General features: G+C 36.3%; 1 protein-coding gene across 9 annotated transcripts in view; it reads left to right on the top strand.

Moving 5' to 3' along the window:
• The window catches only part of SLC38A9 (solute carrier family 38 member 9), a 102,167-nt gene that overhangs the window by 28,150 nt on the left and 58,428 nt on the right, over positions 1–15,589 (top strand). The window contains exon 1 of one of the 9 annotated variants that reach the window (XM_061187799.1): positions 10,890–10,941. The exons of the other annotated variants lie outside the window; for them this stretch is intronic. The gene's annotated coding sequence lies outside the window, so the exon portion shown is untranslated. Of the gene's footprint in view, positions 1–10,889; positions 10,942–15,589 lie in introns of those variants that run through there. 9 annotated transcript variants of the gene reach the window in all.

Below are 15,589 nucleotides of genomic sequence, written 5' to 3'. Positions count from 1 at the left end.
AAAAGCCTAATGGATGACTGTAACCCAAAGATAAGGAACTGATGTAAAAATAACATACTGAGATTATGTATCTTTGGCTTGCCTATTATTTTTTAGTCTTAGTCTGAAATTGTCTCCAAAAGTCTATTACATATTTTTTCTATGGCTTCTTTTTTTAAGATTTCTTCTTGCAATCTGTTCTGTATTCCTTTGTCACAAGGTATGGTTTCCAAGATCTTTTAAATATTAAGAGATAAGTGAATGCCTCAACATTTTAAGTTGAGGAAATATGTTTTCTGTACAGTAACATAGAAAATTACTTTGGTGCTATACTTAATTTAAAAAGCCTGATTTCATTGCAACAGCATCACACTTCCTCATTTTTTCTATTTCAGTTAGTTTATAATTTATCTTGGCATGTTCTCACTACTTCAATTAAGGTTATTTCTCTCAAATTTGAATTTGAATTCCAACAATTCATATATCTCATATTTGAATTTGAATTTCATCAAATTGAAATTTGCATTTCCTCAAATTCATATATGACTTGTTTATTCTAACACGAGTTTTTATATCTACCAATACCTCTGATTTTTTATTTTCTTATCCCTCTTCTGTAGAATAGCTTAATCTTCTCTTAAATCCTGTCTTATTCATTATAAATTGATGTAGGCATTGGTGTTCATTCTGTCTTTGTTGTTATGCCCTATGACTTACATATTAAAATTTATATTAATTTATTATATTTTATTTTGTTTCTCTTTTATTATAGTTAGAGAATTATTTTTATTTTTTATTATTTTTCTTATTTATTTATTTATTTATTTATGGCTGCGTTGGATCTTCGTTGCAGCGCACGGGCTTTCTCTAGTTGCGGGGAGCGGGGGCGCAGGCTTCGCATTGCGGTGGCTTCTCTTGTTGTGGAGCATGGGCTCTAGGCGCACGGGCTTCAGTAGTTGCAGCACACAGGCTCAGTAGTTGTGGCTCGCAGGCTCTAGAGCGCAGGCTCAGTAGTTGTGGCGCACGGGCTTAGTTGCTCCACGGCATGTGGGATCTTCCCAGACCAGGACTCGAACCTGTGTCCCCTGCATTGGCAGGCAGATTCTTAAGCACTGGGCCACCAGGGAAGTCCCTATTTTTATAAATATTTTCTATTTTATTTATTTCAGCTTTATTGAGGAATAATTGGTCTATTTTATTAAGGCTAGTAAATTTGGGTGTTAAAAATAATTGCTTAAAAAGAGGGCATGGTCCTTAAACGTTGCTAGTGGGATTGAAACATGGTATGGCCACTCTCTTTTCCTTCCAGTTTTTTGAGATATAATTGACATCCAGCACTGTATAAGTTTAAGGTATACACCATAATGATTTGAGTTACATACATTATGAAATGATTATCACAATAAGTTTAGTGTACATCCACCATCTCATATAGATACAAACTTTAAAAAATAGAAAAAAATATTTTTCCTTATGATGAGAACTGTTAGGATTTACTCTCTTAACAACTTTCATCTGTAACACACAGAAATGTTAACTATATCATGTTGTACATTACATCACTAGTAGTTATTTATCTTGTAACTGAAAGTTTGTAGCTTTTCACTGCCTTCATGCATTCCCCACCCTCACTCTGCCTCTGGTAACCACAAATCCGGTCTCTTTTTCTATGAATTTGTTTGTTTTTGAAGTATAATTGACGTACAACACTATGTTAGTTCCTGTTACACAACATAGTGATTTGATATTTCTGTACATTTTAAAATGATCACCACGATAAGTTTAGTTACGATCTGTCACCATACAAAGCTATTACACTGACTATATTCCCCATACTATTCATTTCATACCCGTGACTCGTTTTGCAACTGGTATAGCCACTTTTTTTTTTCTTTTGGTATAGCCACTTTTGAAAAACAGTTTGATAATTCTTAAAAATGTTAAATATAGAATTATCATTTGACCTAACAATTCCACCCCTAGGTATATACCCAAGAGAATTGAAAACATGTCCACACAAATATAAAGAAATGTCCATAACATTTATAATAGCCAAAAGTGGAAACAATCCAAATGTCCTTCAGTTGATATATGTATAAACCAAATGTGATATATCCATACAACAGAATATTATTTGACTGTAAAAAAGAATTAAAATATCAATATATGCTACAACATGTATGAACCTTGAAACCATGCTATGTGAAAGAGGCCACACAACAAAAGACACATATTGTATGATTCAATTTATACGAACTATCTAAATTAGGTAAAGTCGTAGAGACCGAAAGCAGATTAATGGCTGCCAGGGGCTGAAGAGAGGGGATAATGGAGTCCAGGATTTCTTTTGGGGTTGATGAAAATGTTCTAAAATTGATTATGGTGGGACTTCCCTGACAGTCCAACGGTTAAGACTCCCTGCTTCCAATGCACGGGGTATGGGTTCGATCCCTGGTCAGGGAACTAAGATCCTGTATGCCTCATGGCAGAGCTAAAAAAAAACAAAAAACAAAAATTGATTATGGTGATGGAGGCACAACTCCATAAATGTTCTAAAAACTATTGAATTGTACATTTTAAATGTGTAAATCTTATGGTATGTGAATTAATATCTTAATAATTTTTTTTTTAATTAAAGAGGACATGGGGGATTTCTGCTTATGACAAGGGCAGATTAAGGAATTTGGACCAACCATCTTGCTGAGAATAACTAGAAAAACTGACCAAAAAAAATGTTTTTAATCTGCCTAAAGACATGGGAGAACTGATAAAACAATGAAGAATAATGGGGTCTAGATCAAGAAGAAGGAGGAAACCAAGAAAGGGGAGTCCAGCATTTCCTCAAGGGTATCTGCCAATTCCAGTTTATTAGCTGGGTGGCTATTAAATTGACAGAGCTTTCAACAGCTTTACAAGGCTAGAGGGAGAAAAACTGGAATCCAGGGTTCACTAATAGTAGGTAGGCCCCATGCAAACTTTAGGTTGGAAGCCCTAAGGTCTATAAGCCTAGAAATATGAGTGAACTGGAAATAGAATGGCCTTCTTTCAGGGACTGTAGCTCAACTTTAATTCATCTCAATCCCTAAAACTGGATTAAGGTAATCTCGGACTGCTAAGTGTCTCAAATTGGCTCCCAAAAGCAAATGTAAACCCTTTCTAAAGAAAATAATATTATTCTAGGCTTCAACTTATTTATACTGTTTTCTGTATACTAGAATTCTATTAAGTATTATGCCAGGTACTTAATCAAAAATAGCTAGGCATAAGAGAAGATGAGACAACATGATTAGAAATTAAGAGACTTGATACACAATAAAGACTGACAGATGATCCAGATAATGGAGTTATCAGAAACAGACTTTTTTTTTTTAACATCTCTATTGGAGTATAATTGCTTTACAATGGTGTGTTAGTTTCGGCTTTATAACAAAGTTAATCAGTTATACATATACATATGTTCCCATATCTCTTCCCTCTTGCGTCTCCTTCCCTCCCACCCTCCCTATCCCACCCCTCCAAGTGGTCACAAAGCACCGAGCTGATCTCCCTGCGCTACGCGGCTGCCTCCCACTAGCTAGCTATTTTACGTTTGGTAGTGTATATATGTCCATGCCACTCTCTCACTTTGTCACAGCTTACCCTTCCCCCTCCCCATATCCTCAAGTCCATTCTCTAGTAGGTCTGTGTCTTTATTCCTGTCTTACCACTAGGTTCTTCATGACTTTTTTTTTTCTCCTTAGATTCCATATATATATGTGTTAGCATACTGTATTTGTTTTTCTCTTTCTGACTTGCTTCACTCTGTATGACAGACTCTAGATCCATCCACCTCACTACAAATAACTCAATTTCATTTCTTTTTATGGCTGAGTAATATTCCATTGTATGTATGTGCCACATCTTCTTTATCCATTCATCCAATGATGGACATTTAGGTTGCTTCCATGTCCTGGCTATTGTAAATAGAGCTGCAGTGAACATTTTAGTACATGACTCTTTTTGAATTATGGTTTTCTCAGGGTATATGCCCAGTAGTGGGATTGCTGGGTCATATGGTAGTTCTATTTTTAGTTTTTTAAGGAACCTCCATACTGTTCTCCATAGTGGCTGTATCAATTTACATTCCCATCAACAGTGCAAGAGTGTTCCCTTTTCTCCACACCCTCACCAGCATTCATTGAGAAACAGACTTTTTAAAGACTATGTTTAGTATGTTCAGGGAAATTGAAATAAGGTTGAGAATTTTGGCACTGGCTAGAAATGTAAAATAGAACCAAATTCATGGAAAATATTTATTGAATAAAAAAATAACCAAATGGAAAATCTGAAACTAAAAACTAAAAAACAAAAAACGGGCTTCCTGGTGGCGCAGTGGTTAGGAATCTGCCTGCCAATGCTGGGGACACGGGTTCGAGCCCGGTCCGGGAAGATCCCACATGCCGCAGAGCAACTGGGCCCGTGAGCCACAACTACTGAGCCTGCGCGTCTGGAGCCTGTGCTCCGCAACAAGAGAGGCCGCGATAGAGGCCCGCGCACCGCGATGAAGAGTGGCCCCCGCTTGCCACAACTAGAGAAAGCCCTCGCACAGAAACGAAGACCCAACACAGCCATAAATAAATAAATTTAAAAAAAAAACAAAACATAAAACAGGGGCTTCCCTGGTGACGCAGTGGTTAAGAATCTGCCTGCCAATGCAGGGGACACGGGTTCAAGCCCTGGTCTGGGAAGATCCCACATGCCGCGGAGCAACTAAGCCCGTGAGCCACAACTACTGAGCCTGCACGTCTGGAACCTGTGCTCCGCAACAGGAGAGGCCCGCGCACCGCGATGAAGAGTGGCCCCCACTCGCCGCAACTGGAGAAAGCCCTCGCACAGAAACGAAGACCCAACACAGCCAAAAATAAATTAAAAAAACAAAAAAAACAAAAAACAGTAACCTAAGGTAAGAAATCAATCAATGATGAAAACAAATCAAGGCAAGGATGTAGAACAATGGGAATGATTATGCAGTACTAGAGTAAGTGTAAATTAGCATAATCACTTTGGAAAAGGGTTTGTAGTTATGTGCTAACATTGAGTATACGCTGTTTATAATCAATAGAAATGTGTGCACATTTCACCAAGAGCCATGCACAAAAATATAGATTATGAGTTATTCATAGGAGTGCCAAACTGGAAACAACCCAGATACCCACCAACTAGGAATGGTTAAACAAATTGTATTTTCATGTAATGGAATATTACACAGCTATGAAAATTAACAGTCTACAGCTGCGTGCAAGAATATGGATGAATCTCAGAAAGATAATGTTGGCAAAAGAAGCTAGACAGAAAAATACATATTGTGTGATTCCACTTTATGTAAAGTTCAAAAACAAGTAAAACTAATTTCATGTGTGTGTGCACCTGTGTGCACGTATGTGGGTCTACACTCATTTGAAAATATACTAGAATGTTAACTGATTATTTCTTTTTTTATAAATTTATTTATTTATTTATTTATTTATTTATTTATGGCTGTGTTGGGTTTTGGTTGCTGTGCACGGGCTTTCCCTAGTTATGGCGGCGGGGGGCTACTCTTTGTTGCGGTGCGTGGGTTTCTCATTGCGGTGGCTTCTCTTGTTGAGGAGCATGGGCTCTAGGTGCGCGGGCTTCAGTAGCTGTGGCATGTGGGCTCAGTAGTTGTGGCTCGCGGGCTCTAGAGCGCAAGCTCAGTAGTTGTGGCGCACAGGCTTAGTTGCTCCGCGGCATGTGGGATCTTCCTGGACCAGGGCTCGAACCTGTGGCCCCTGCATTCTCAGGCAGATTCTTAACCACTGTGCCACCAGAGAAGTCCTTTTTTTTTTTTTTTTAATTAATTAATTTATTTTTGGCTGTGTTGGGTCTTCGTTTCTGTGCGAGGGCTTTCTCTAGTTGTGGCAAGCGGGGACCACTCTTCATCGCGGTGTGCGGGCCTCTCACTATCACGGCCTCTCTTGTTGCGGAGCACAGGCTCCAGACGCGCAGGCTCAGTAGTTGTGGCTCACGGGCCTAGTTGCTCTGCGGCATGTGGGATCTTCCCAGACCAGGGCTTGAACCCGTGTCCCCTGCATTGGCACCACCGCACCACCAGGGAAGTCCTACCTGAGTATTTCTAATGGGTGGTTTTTATTTTCTTCTATAACTTCTATATTATCCTCAACATAAACAATGTACTACTTTTATAATGAGAAAAAAAGTTATTCAGAAAATAAAGCATTCCTATAATTTAGGATAAAAATAGTATATGCAAAATGAAAAACCCATTTTATTAGAAACAATGTTTAAATCACCTGTGCTTCTTTAGGATGATACAAATTATCTTTTTTCTCTACTTAGGGGATGTTTTGTTTTGTTATTTTGTTTTGTTCTTGTATAGAGAATGTTCTGGGAAAAAAAGCATAAAGAAATATATTCCCATCACATAGAGGCAAGTGTTGTTAAGACATTTTAGTATATTTTTTTCTATCCTTTTCTATGATATTTTATGAGCTCATATACTATATACAATTTAATGTGCTACTTTTTCAGTTTAAATTTCTGTTGCGTGCTGTTGTTACTTTTGTAAGCTATTCCCTAGTTGCCAACCTGCCTGCCTACCTGTTTCTCTCATTCTCTGCTTCTGTCCTTCCCTCTCTACTTCCTTCCTCCCTTCCTTTTGTTCTTCTATTCCTTCCTTTTGTCAGTAAACATTCACTAAGCTCTTTTTGGTGCCAGATACTTTGGGGAAGGAGGTGGACACTCAGCAAAAAAAAAGGGGGGGAATCACTATGATGAAGGGTTATAAATATTTGACTTGTTATGTATATATACAAATGCACACACATATATTTTTTTTTCTTTTTAACTCAGTACTCAATTTTCATTAGGAAAAAAATACTGATTTAACCCATACTGATCCAGCATTACAAAGAACCCATGGGATCATATCCCAGCGAGTAACTATGCTGTAGGGTCTGGCCAAGCCCAGCCAGGAGTAGAATGAGGTCATTTGTGGTACTGATGGCTAGGTGTTTTGGGGGTTTCGGTGCAGGCATTGCTCTGTGTAAGAACATTCAGTAGTCTAGGGCAGGAGTCAGCAAACTTTTTTTTCTGTAAAGAGCCAGATAGTAAATATTTTAGGCTTTGTGGGCATATGGACTCAATTTTGCCATTGTGGGGTGAAAGCAGCCATAGATAACATGTAATCGCACAGGCCTTGCTGTGTTCCAATAAAACTTTATTTATGAAAACAGGCCATGGACCAGATTTGTCCTATCTGTCCGTGACTACCAACCTCTAGTCTGCAAGGAGAGACTCTGGACTCAGGTGTAAGCAACCATAGGGACTGGTACTTCCTACTGCTGTGACCCCTAGGGATACCTCTTGCCTTGCTTTTAGAGAAGTTAAAAAAGTGAGGCCCACTCACCTTAATTTCACTCCACCCTCACAGTTGCTTTTAATGAAGTTGTTCTAATCAAAATAGCCTTTTGGACAACAAAACAATCTCTAGCGTCCCCCTGAACCTCATGCCCCTGCAGCAAGCCTAGAGTTCTTTGGCAAGGTCATCCAAGGATTTTAACTGTCATAAACTCTAGAGATAGTGACTGAAGCTAAGAGTGATAAATAAGAGGAAAGTACCAGGTTTCAAGGAATAGTAAAAAGTTTTACAATAAAAATTATTCTTAAGAATCACTGAAATGTCCCAAAAAGCTGTAAGCAATTTTCCATATTCTTTCTGAATATCATTTTAAATAAATATGTATTATTTAAATATATCATAATTTAACAATGTTTAACTATTAAGCTGTTTACAATTTTATTTATTTTAAATGATGCTTTGATTAGCAGCTTTCTACATATCGTATTTAAACCATATTTTGATTCCTTCTGATAGAGTGTCAAAAGTATAATTATTAGAATAAAAGGATATAAAGCACAATTAAGGTTCTTGATATATATAGCCAAATAGTTTTCTAGAAAGGTTGTGCCACTTTATACTCCTACCAGCAATATGTGAAAGTTCCTGTTTCAAAATCCCCTTTCTAGCACTGTTTATTTTCTTTTTTACTAAAACATCTTATATTTTATTTATAAAACTTTCCTATATGTAAAAGTTGGTAAGAGCCAGTTGGCAGCAGGTTTCACGTTGGACTCTTGGCCTTTATCAGTCTATTCTGTTATTTTGGGATTGGTTTGCGGAGTAATATGTCATACAACCAACAATGGATTCTGGTCAGACTACTACAGTATTTGCCATCTGGGTTGAAAATACAGCCATGGTCACCTGAAAGGCCAGTTTGTGTAGACGATTTGTTGCTGTCTTTCTAGTGGCAAAGCAGAAGTTCTCTTAGCCCATTTACCTTTCTTGGGAGCCATGATAAAGACTTCTAAGGCGTGATAAGTAGTATCCCTTTCTTAAGTTATGGAGGAAGAATAAGAAAGAGGCTCTTTTTCTTTGGTAGTCTGTTTAAAGAGTAGATGAATTTTGGTTTTTGTGTTTTCAATTTCTAGATAACAGAATTAAGATAATGAAGAAAGCAATTTTAGTGTTCATCCGAAGAATCACATGTATATATTACAACTAAGATTTATCTCAATATATATACTTACTGAAATATTTACCTTCTTTCATTACGTTTCAAGTTTTTGAGAAAATTTTAGTTAAAATGCTGGCCTGGCGATTTTCTTCTTCCCTGCTTTTTTTTTTTTCTTTTTAATGGGGAATAACTAGGTTTTGAAACTAGAAATTTCATTTCTTTTCCAGAAATTCTTTTGGTAGATTTGTGTAAGAAGGAGAGTAATAATTGGCATGACATTACAGGTTGAAGCCTACAGTGTCTCTGTAATTTATTTGTTTATAATTAATATAAATAATTATTTATAACTAAGTATATAATTAAGTATTGTTAATCTTCCTTTGTGGAATGTCAGTCAGTATGTTCCATTGGAACTGCTTTTTCTAGATAGAAGATAAGATGTGGTGATGGTGGTGTTGTTACTGTTTTATATCAACCTAGTGAAAAACTAAAGAACTGTTATGTTTGTATTTACTTACAGGTGCTTCTAACATCTTAACTTTGTTGAAAGTTCCTGATGTTTATATAATTCTTTTAGCCTCATTCCAGTGCTGATACTGAAAGCAAAACAAACAAAAAAACCCTTGCATTTCTGTTACTGATCATTTTGTAACCATGAAAGAAGAGATTGTTTGTTTTCAGGACAGTAGAATTAAAACAATTTATGTGTTTTTAAAAACCAAAGTTTGAAAGCATGAATTGCATTGAAAGAATTTTTAAATTCATTCTTAGCAGAATCTGCATTTAATTAAACATATAGTTTAATTAGCCCTGAGAATTAATAATCAGGTCAAGTTCTTTGTCCATATGTCATTAATGAAGATGTCTACTCATGGCTTAGTAACAGCTTAGAATTCTAAAATAAAGAACCCATAACCTTCAACCAGGTGTTTATTAACATTTACTTTTTTCATATCATCCTCATCAGTTAAAAAAATAATAACAACCTAAAACTTTGGGACTGTATCTATTTATGTGTGTGTGTTCGTTTGCAAATTATATACATGTACTTCTGTACTTATAAATTATGTATATTATAAAACATAAAAATAGAAGATTTTAAATTATAAGATGTAATGATCTCGATAAAATTAACTTTAAATTTTATCTATTAACAGTACATTAAAACTTTTGTTTTCACTTTATAATATTAACAGTAACAATAGAATATGCTTTATTATTTTTGAAACTCTTATAACACCACAATAGTAATTCAAGCTGATTTGAAATTCATTTCTGTTCATCCTACAATTATGTGGAAGTTTTTGTTGAAATTTGCCTGGTTAAATTTATCCTCCCTGATATGACTCAATTCTTACATTTAGTGATTGCTGTGCTAGTTTGTGTATTCTGGTATCCCACGTTATTTTTAAAGTCCAAAATACTCCTATTTTTACTGGCTTAATACTGTTAATTTGGAAACAACCAGTAGCTTTGTTTACCTTTCTTGGGTCTCTCTCCAGTCTATCCTCCGACCTCTCCTCTGCTTCAAAAAAAAAACAAACATTGATTTAGAGAGAGCCTTCAGAAAGCAGCTGATCTCTTTGCTCAGGGAAGGGGAGAAATTAATAGAATCATCCTTCCCAGGTTAACTGGGATTAAAATCAAAACTGGTACAACCCAGTGGCTTCTGGCCAGAATGCAGGAGCTGCCTAGCTGGTCTGAAAGCTCCATTTGAGGGGAGCTAAATACAATAGTTCAGGAATGTCCTTGTTTTTCTCGACCAATTATTCCATGTCTATAAAACTGCAGTTTTGAGTTTTTATTGGTGACAGACATTATTTTCAACAATAAAATCATGTAACAATGGAAACATTTTTAAACATCCATTGTCAGAATATTCTCTGTATATTGTGAGTTTTTTTAAGAGCAACTGCTTTCTCAGTCATTGTTAAAATATCTTTACCTTGAAGGGAGATAGATTAGATATGTGGGGGGGGGGGCTATTTTGGTTTTTGATACCTGCTGTGTACTTATGTAGCATACTGTTGATAGCCACGAGTCATCATAGAAGAGGTCAACGAATTTGGAACAGTTGTCTTTTTATAGAAGAAAAGTAGATAATTCGTACTTAAGTTTGACAAATTTTTAAGATATTTTGCCACAACATAACCAGCAAATTTCTGTATGGTACACAAGATTTTTTTAGTCCCTCTTGGTCTCATTACTAAATTTTGAAAGAATATGTTACTTTAAGATTTGTTTTTAAAGTTCTTTTTACCACATGATATATCATATATACAGAAGAGTGCATGATACATATGTTCAATTTAAAAAAATAATAAAGCCAACACCCATCCAACCAACAACAAGGTCTAGAAATTAGCTGCACCCCAGAAGTTCCCCATGTGTCCTTCACCAAGCACATCCCTCTTCCTCCCTACAGGTAATCACTGTCATGACATTTGTGTGATCATTTTCCTACCTTTCTTTATAATTTATTGTCTGTGTATCCCTAAATACTGAATTCAGCTTTACCTGTTTTTGCACCTCATGTAAATGAGATCACACTGTATGTATTCTTTTGTGACTTTTGTTTAGCATTATAATTTTCATCCAAGTTGTATATAACTCTACTTTCATTGCCAGTGGTTTCTAGCATTTTATTCTGTAAGTATCTGCAGTTTATTTATCCATTCTACTTTAGAACATATGGGATGTTTCCAGTGTGGGACTCTTACAAAGAATGCTTCTATACACATTAATATATGTGTCTCCTGGTATACATATTCAAGAACTCTATGATATATACCTGGGAGTGGATTTGCTTGGTGGTAGTGTATGTGTATAATCAACTTCACTGGATAGTGCCAGACTGTTTTCCATAGGGATTATACCAACTTACATTCCCACTAGAGCTTCCATTGCTCTACCTCCTACTCGTGCTTGATATTGCGAGATTGTTAAGTTTTCACCATTCTGATGAACATATAGTGGTATCTCATTCTATTTTTTTCCAAGAGATTGAGGTTGGTAAAATGTTATTAATGATTACTGGTTGTGGGATTATAGGTGATTTTTATATTTTTTATGCTTTTAAAATATTTCCTATAGTATTTACACTTACCTCTTCAGCTACCATTTCATTGCTCTCTTTCCTCTTTACGGAAAACTCCTTGCAAGGATTATTTGTGCTCACCATACCACATTTTCCTCTTGAACCCAGTTCAGACAAGCTTTTGTTCTAACCACTCCACTGAAATTGCTCACATGCAGGTTACCAGTGGCCATTTCATCAACTAGTCCTCATCTCATTTGACTTAGCAGTAGCACTTGATGCAGTCATTCTCTAACCCTGAAAAAGTCTTTAATTTGCTTGAGGATACCACAATAAATTGATTTTCTTATAGGTTGCTGCTTCTCATTTTTTATAGCATTTGATACTTTTGATTATTGCCTCCATCATTTCTCCCCCAGATATTTATTTAAAAATTTTTTAAACTAAAGAAAAGTTAAAAGCATTATCCTTATAATTTTTTATTAACTTTTTTTCTGATTATAAAAGCAGTACAAGTTTTGATGATCATACTATGGTTATATAAGATGTCATCATTGGGGGGAACCTGCGTGAAGTATATATGGGAGCTCTTTGTACTATTTTTCCAACTTCTGTGTGAGTCTAAAATTATTTCAAAATTCCTTTATTCACCACATTTTATTGAGCTCCTACGATATGCCGGGTACTATTCTAGGCCCTGGGAATATAGTAGTGGCCAAATTGACAAAAATCCCTGCCCTCATGAAACTTATATTTACTGGAGGTAATGAATAATAAATTAAAAGTATGTATTATGCTAGGTAGTATAAATGCTAAAGAGAAAATGTAAGGCAGAAAAGCAGAGATGGTGTATAGGAAATGACAAGGATAGAGAAGAGGGGTTGAAATTTTAGGTATGGTGACAAGGATAGCCAAATGCCTCATTGAGAAAGGGGACCTTGAGGAAGGACTTGAAAGAAGTAAAAAAGCAAGCCATGAAAATATTTAGGGAAAAGGCCTTCAGAGCCTTTGTTTATACCTGAAATTATTAACTAAGGTCCTAAAGTAGGTACATGCTTGCAGTGTGTCGGGAATGGTGAGGAAACTACTGTGGTTAGTGTGGTAGACAATGAAGTCCTAGAGGTGGGGTGGGGGAGAGGTAACAGAGAGCAGTTTGATATATGAATCAGGAGTTCAGGCTGAAGATAATAGTTTGAGTGCCATCAGCGTACACATGATATTTAAAATTATGTAACTAGATGAATCCAGCAAGAGATTGAGTGTAGATAGAGAAGAGAAAATGTCTGGATTAAACTCTGCGTTACTCTGACATTTAAGGGTTGGGGGTTTGAGAAGGAATCGGCAAAGGAGGCTGAGAGTTCTTCCCTTTAGGATTATGTCTTTGTTGGCATGTGAAGTCCTCCGTGTACTAACCCAGGTTTACCTCATCTCTTACTACTTCTCTTCTCACTACTTATAGTTTTAAAAAATATATTGTGCTCTTTTTCTGGGTTCTTTCTACATGCTTTTCCATTCTTTGAAGCACTGTTTCTTTCCTCCTGTTCCCTGTCCCTGATTAACTCCTTTATATCTTTTAGAATTCACCTCAACAATAGCTTCCTCAGTGGTCTGCCAGACGTGGTTTAGTTTCCCCTTCTATGTACTCTATACATACCCAGCATCACACAATCTTCTTACTCCCATTATTGCTCATAAGCATTTTCTCTCTTTTTCTATTTTTCTCTCTGGATTGGAATTGCTTACTTATGTATCTCCTCCAGTAGATTATGATCCTTGAGGTTCTATGTCCTATTCATCATTTAACATTTAGCACAGTGCTGAATACTTGGTTGGCACTTAAACAATATTTAATAAACTAGAGAACCAATAAATTAATTAGCCATAATAGAAAGAGAAGAGCTTATACAGGCTCAGCCTTTGGAGACAGTGAGTGAAGTTGGAGTGTAGAGCAGGGTTTTTGTGAAAGAGGGTGTTATTTAGGCATCAGAGGAAGCAAGAAACATGTCGGCAAGCCACAAGTTACCAATATTTTTTTTGTAGCAGTAAATATCTAGGTACAATGGCTTGATTAACTTCTTTTCGGTCTTCTTTATTGAAAAGCTGCCTGGCAGACGTAGTGTTTTACCAAGCAGGTAGAAACAAGTACAGTGGGTTCATTATTTTGATTGTTTATTTGCATAAGATTTTTTGAATACTTGATTCCCTTTTCATTTTCTAACAAACTACTCCAATCTGGCAGGTGTTTGAGAGTTGCAGCTTCCATAGAGATGTGAATAAAGCAAGAGTTTGTTTCTTTTTTAATTTATTAATTAAATAATTTATTTTTGGCTGTGTTGGGTCTTCGTTGCCGTGTGCAGGCTTTCTTTTTAGTTGCGGTGAGCGGGGGCTACTCTTGGTTGTGGTGCCCAGGCCTCATTAAGATGGCTTCTCTTGTTGCGGAGCACGGGCTCTAGGTGCGTGGGCTTCAGTAGTTGTGGCACATGGGCTCAGCAGTTGTGGCTCAAGGGCTCTAGAGCGCTAGAGCGCAGGCTCAGTAGTTGTGGCACGTGGGCTTAGTTGCTCCGCCGCATGTGGGATCTTCCCGGGCCAGGGCTCGAACCCGTGTCCCCTGCATTGGCGGGCGGATTCTTAAGCACTGCGCCACCAGGGAAGCCCTAAAGGAATAGTTTTAAATGAAGGGTCTTCATATTGAGTATGAACCTTCTTAAGAGTCATGGAATTGTTATTAAACTTCAGAGAAGCATAACTCGTCAGTAGAAGGGTAGAGACAGATTTAAAAGCCAAAAATTTTTAAGGAATTTAAGGAGTGGAACCTAGAAAAGGTGTTAGGTAGAAATAAGGTTTCTTTGTTTATAAGTGTATTAAATGAAAATAAAGGGTTTTGAGTCACATTTTAAAATACTTTTTTAGATTTTGCTGAATGTTAAAAGCATTTTTTTTCTGTAGCATGACCATAAATATTTTTAAGGTGAGACAAATATAACTTCTACATAAAATATTATGATTTATTTTCAGTGTGGCACAGTTGAGCTACATTTCAAATGGGAAGTAACATTGATAGCGAGCACTCATGTGAAACTGTGTACAAAAGAAAAAGCCCAAGTTTCAAAAAATGTTTTACTCTGAATATTGTCCTCTGTATAGTTTTAATTTTAAAAGTGTTTTCAGATCCAACTAAAGTTCAATTTAGAAATATAATTTATATTTTTTGCTTTCTCAGATGAAGCTTTAAGCATATGTTTCTAATAATTCAGTTAAAATATGCTGGGTTGTATATTTTTAAAGAGAATCTGCATTGAAAAGATTCCAAAATATTTGTTTGAACAGGCACTCAGCATCTTGATGAAAACTGTTGGAAAAGAAAATCTTTCAGAGTCATTCTGCTCTCTGAGTACCCAAGCCAACTAAACTGGTACAGTTAACACTTCTGTAAGAGGCCAGGAGCCAAGAAGTGTAGCTCTTCCTGGACTGCTTTTCAACAGGCCTTCAAGCCAACTTAGTGCTTGATATTAATACCATTGAATTTTCAGATAATAAGCTACAAGTAGAACATCTACAACTCTTTCTATCAATATCATACTTATTAGTCTCTACTAGTAATCCTTGATTAGCTTAAATCTCTGCTTTATGTTGGCCTTAAAGCTGTAGCTTTAATTTTGTCGGATATCATACTTACAAAACAAGAAGAGAATGCCCTGTAGAGTGTGACCCCACACTGTATCCCAGACATAAATATTTTTACATTGCTTTTTAGTACTACTGAGTGTCACAGTAGAGATGTAAATTATTTAGAACACCTTAATGCTTTGGAAGGAGAGGTAGTTATCTCAGCCTACCAAATTTATAAGTAGGGATAGTTTATTTGGCCTCAGACCCTTTTGTTTTCATTGTATCCCCTTGAGATTTATTGATACCAATGAATTCATTTAGCAGTTATTGCTTACTATAGGTAGTATGTCATGTTGATCTCTATATCCACATACTTGCTCTAGTAAATGCTCTTAGATATTTGTTGGATTGAACTAGAAAGTACCCA

Source organism: Eubalaena glacialis, chromosome 4, assembly GCF_028564815.1.
Source record: "Eubalaena glacialis isolate mEubGla1 chromosome 4, mEubGla1.1.hap2.+ XY, whole genome shotgun sequence".
Lineage (NCBI taxonomy): Eukaryota > Metazoa > Chordata > Mammalia > Artiodactyla > Balaenidae > Eubalaena > Eubalaena glacialis.
Note: the sequence above shows the minus strand (reverse complement) of the source record. Positions and strands in the feature narration are given on the sequence as shown.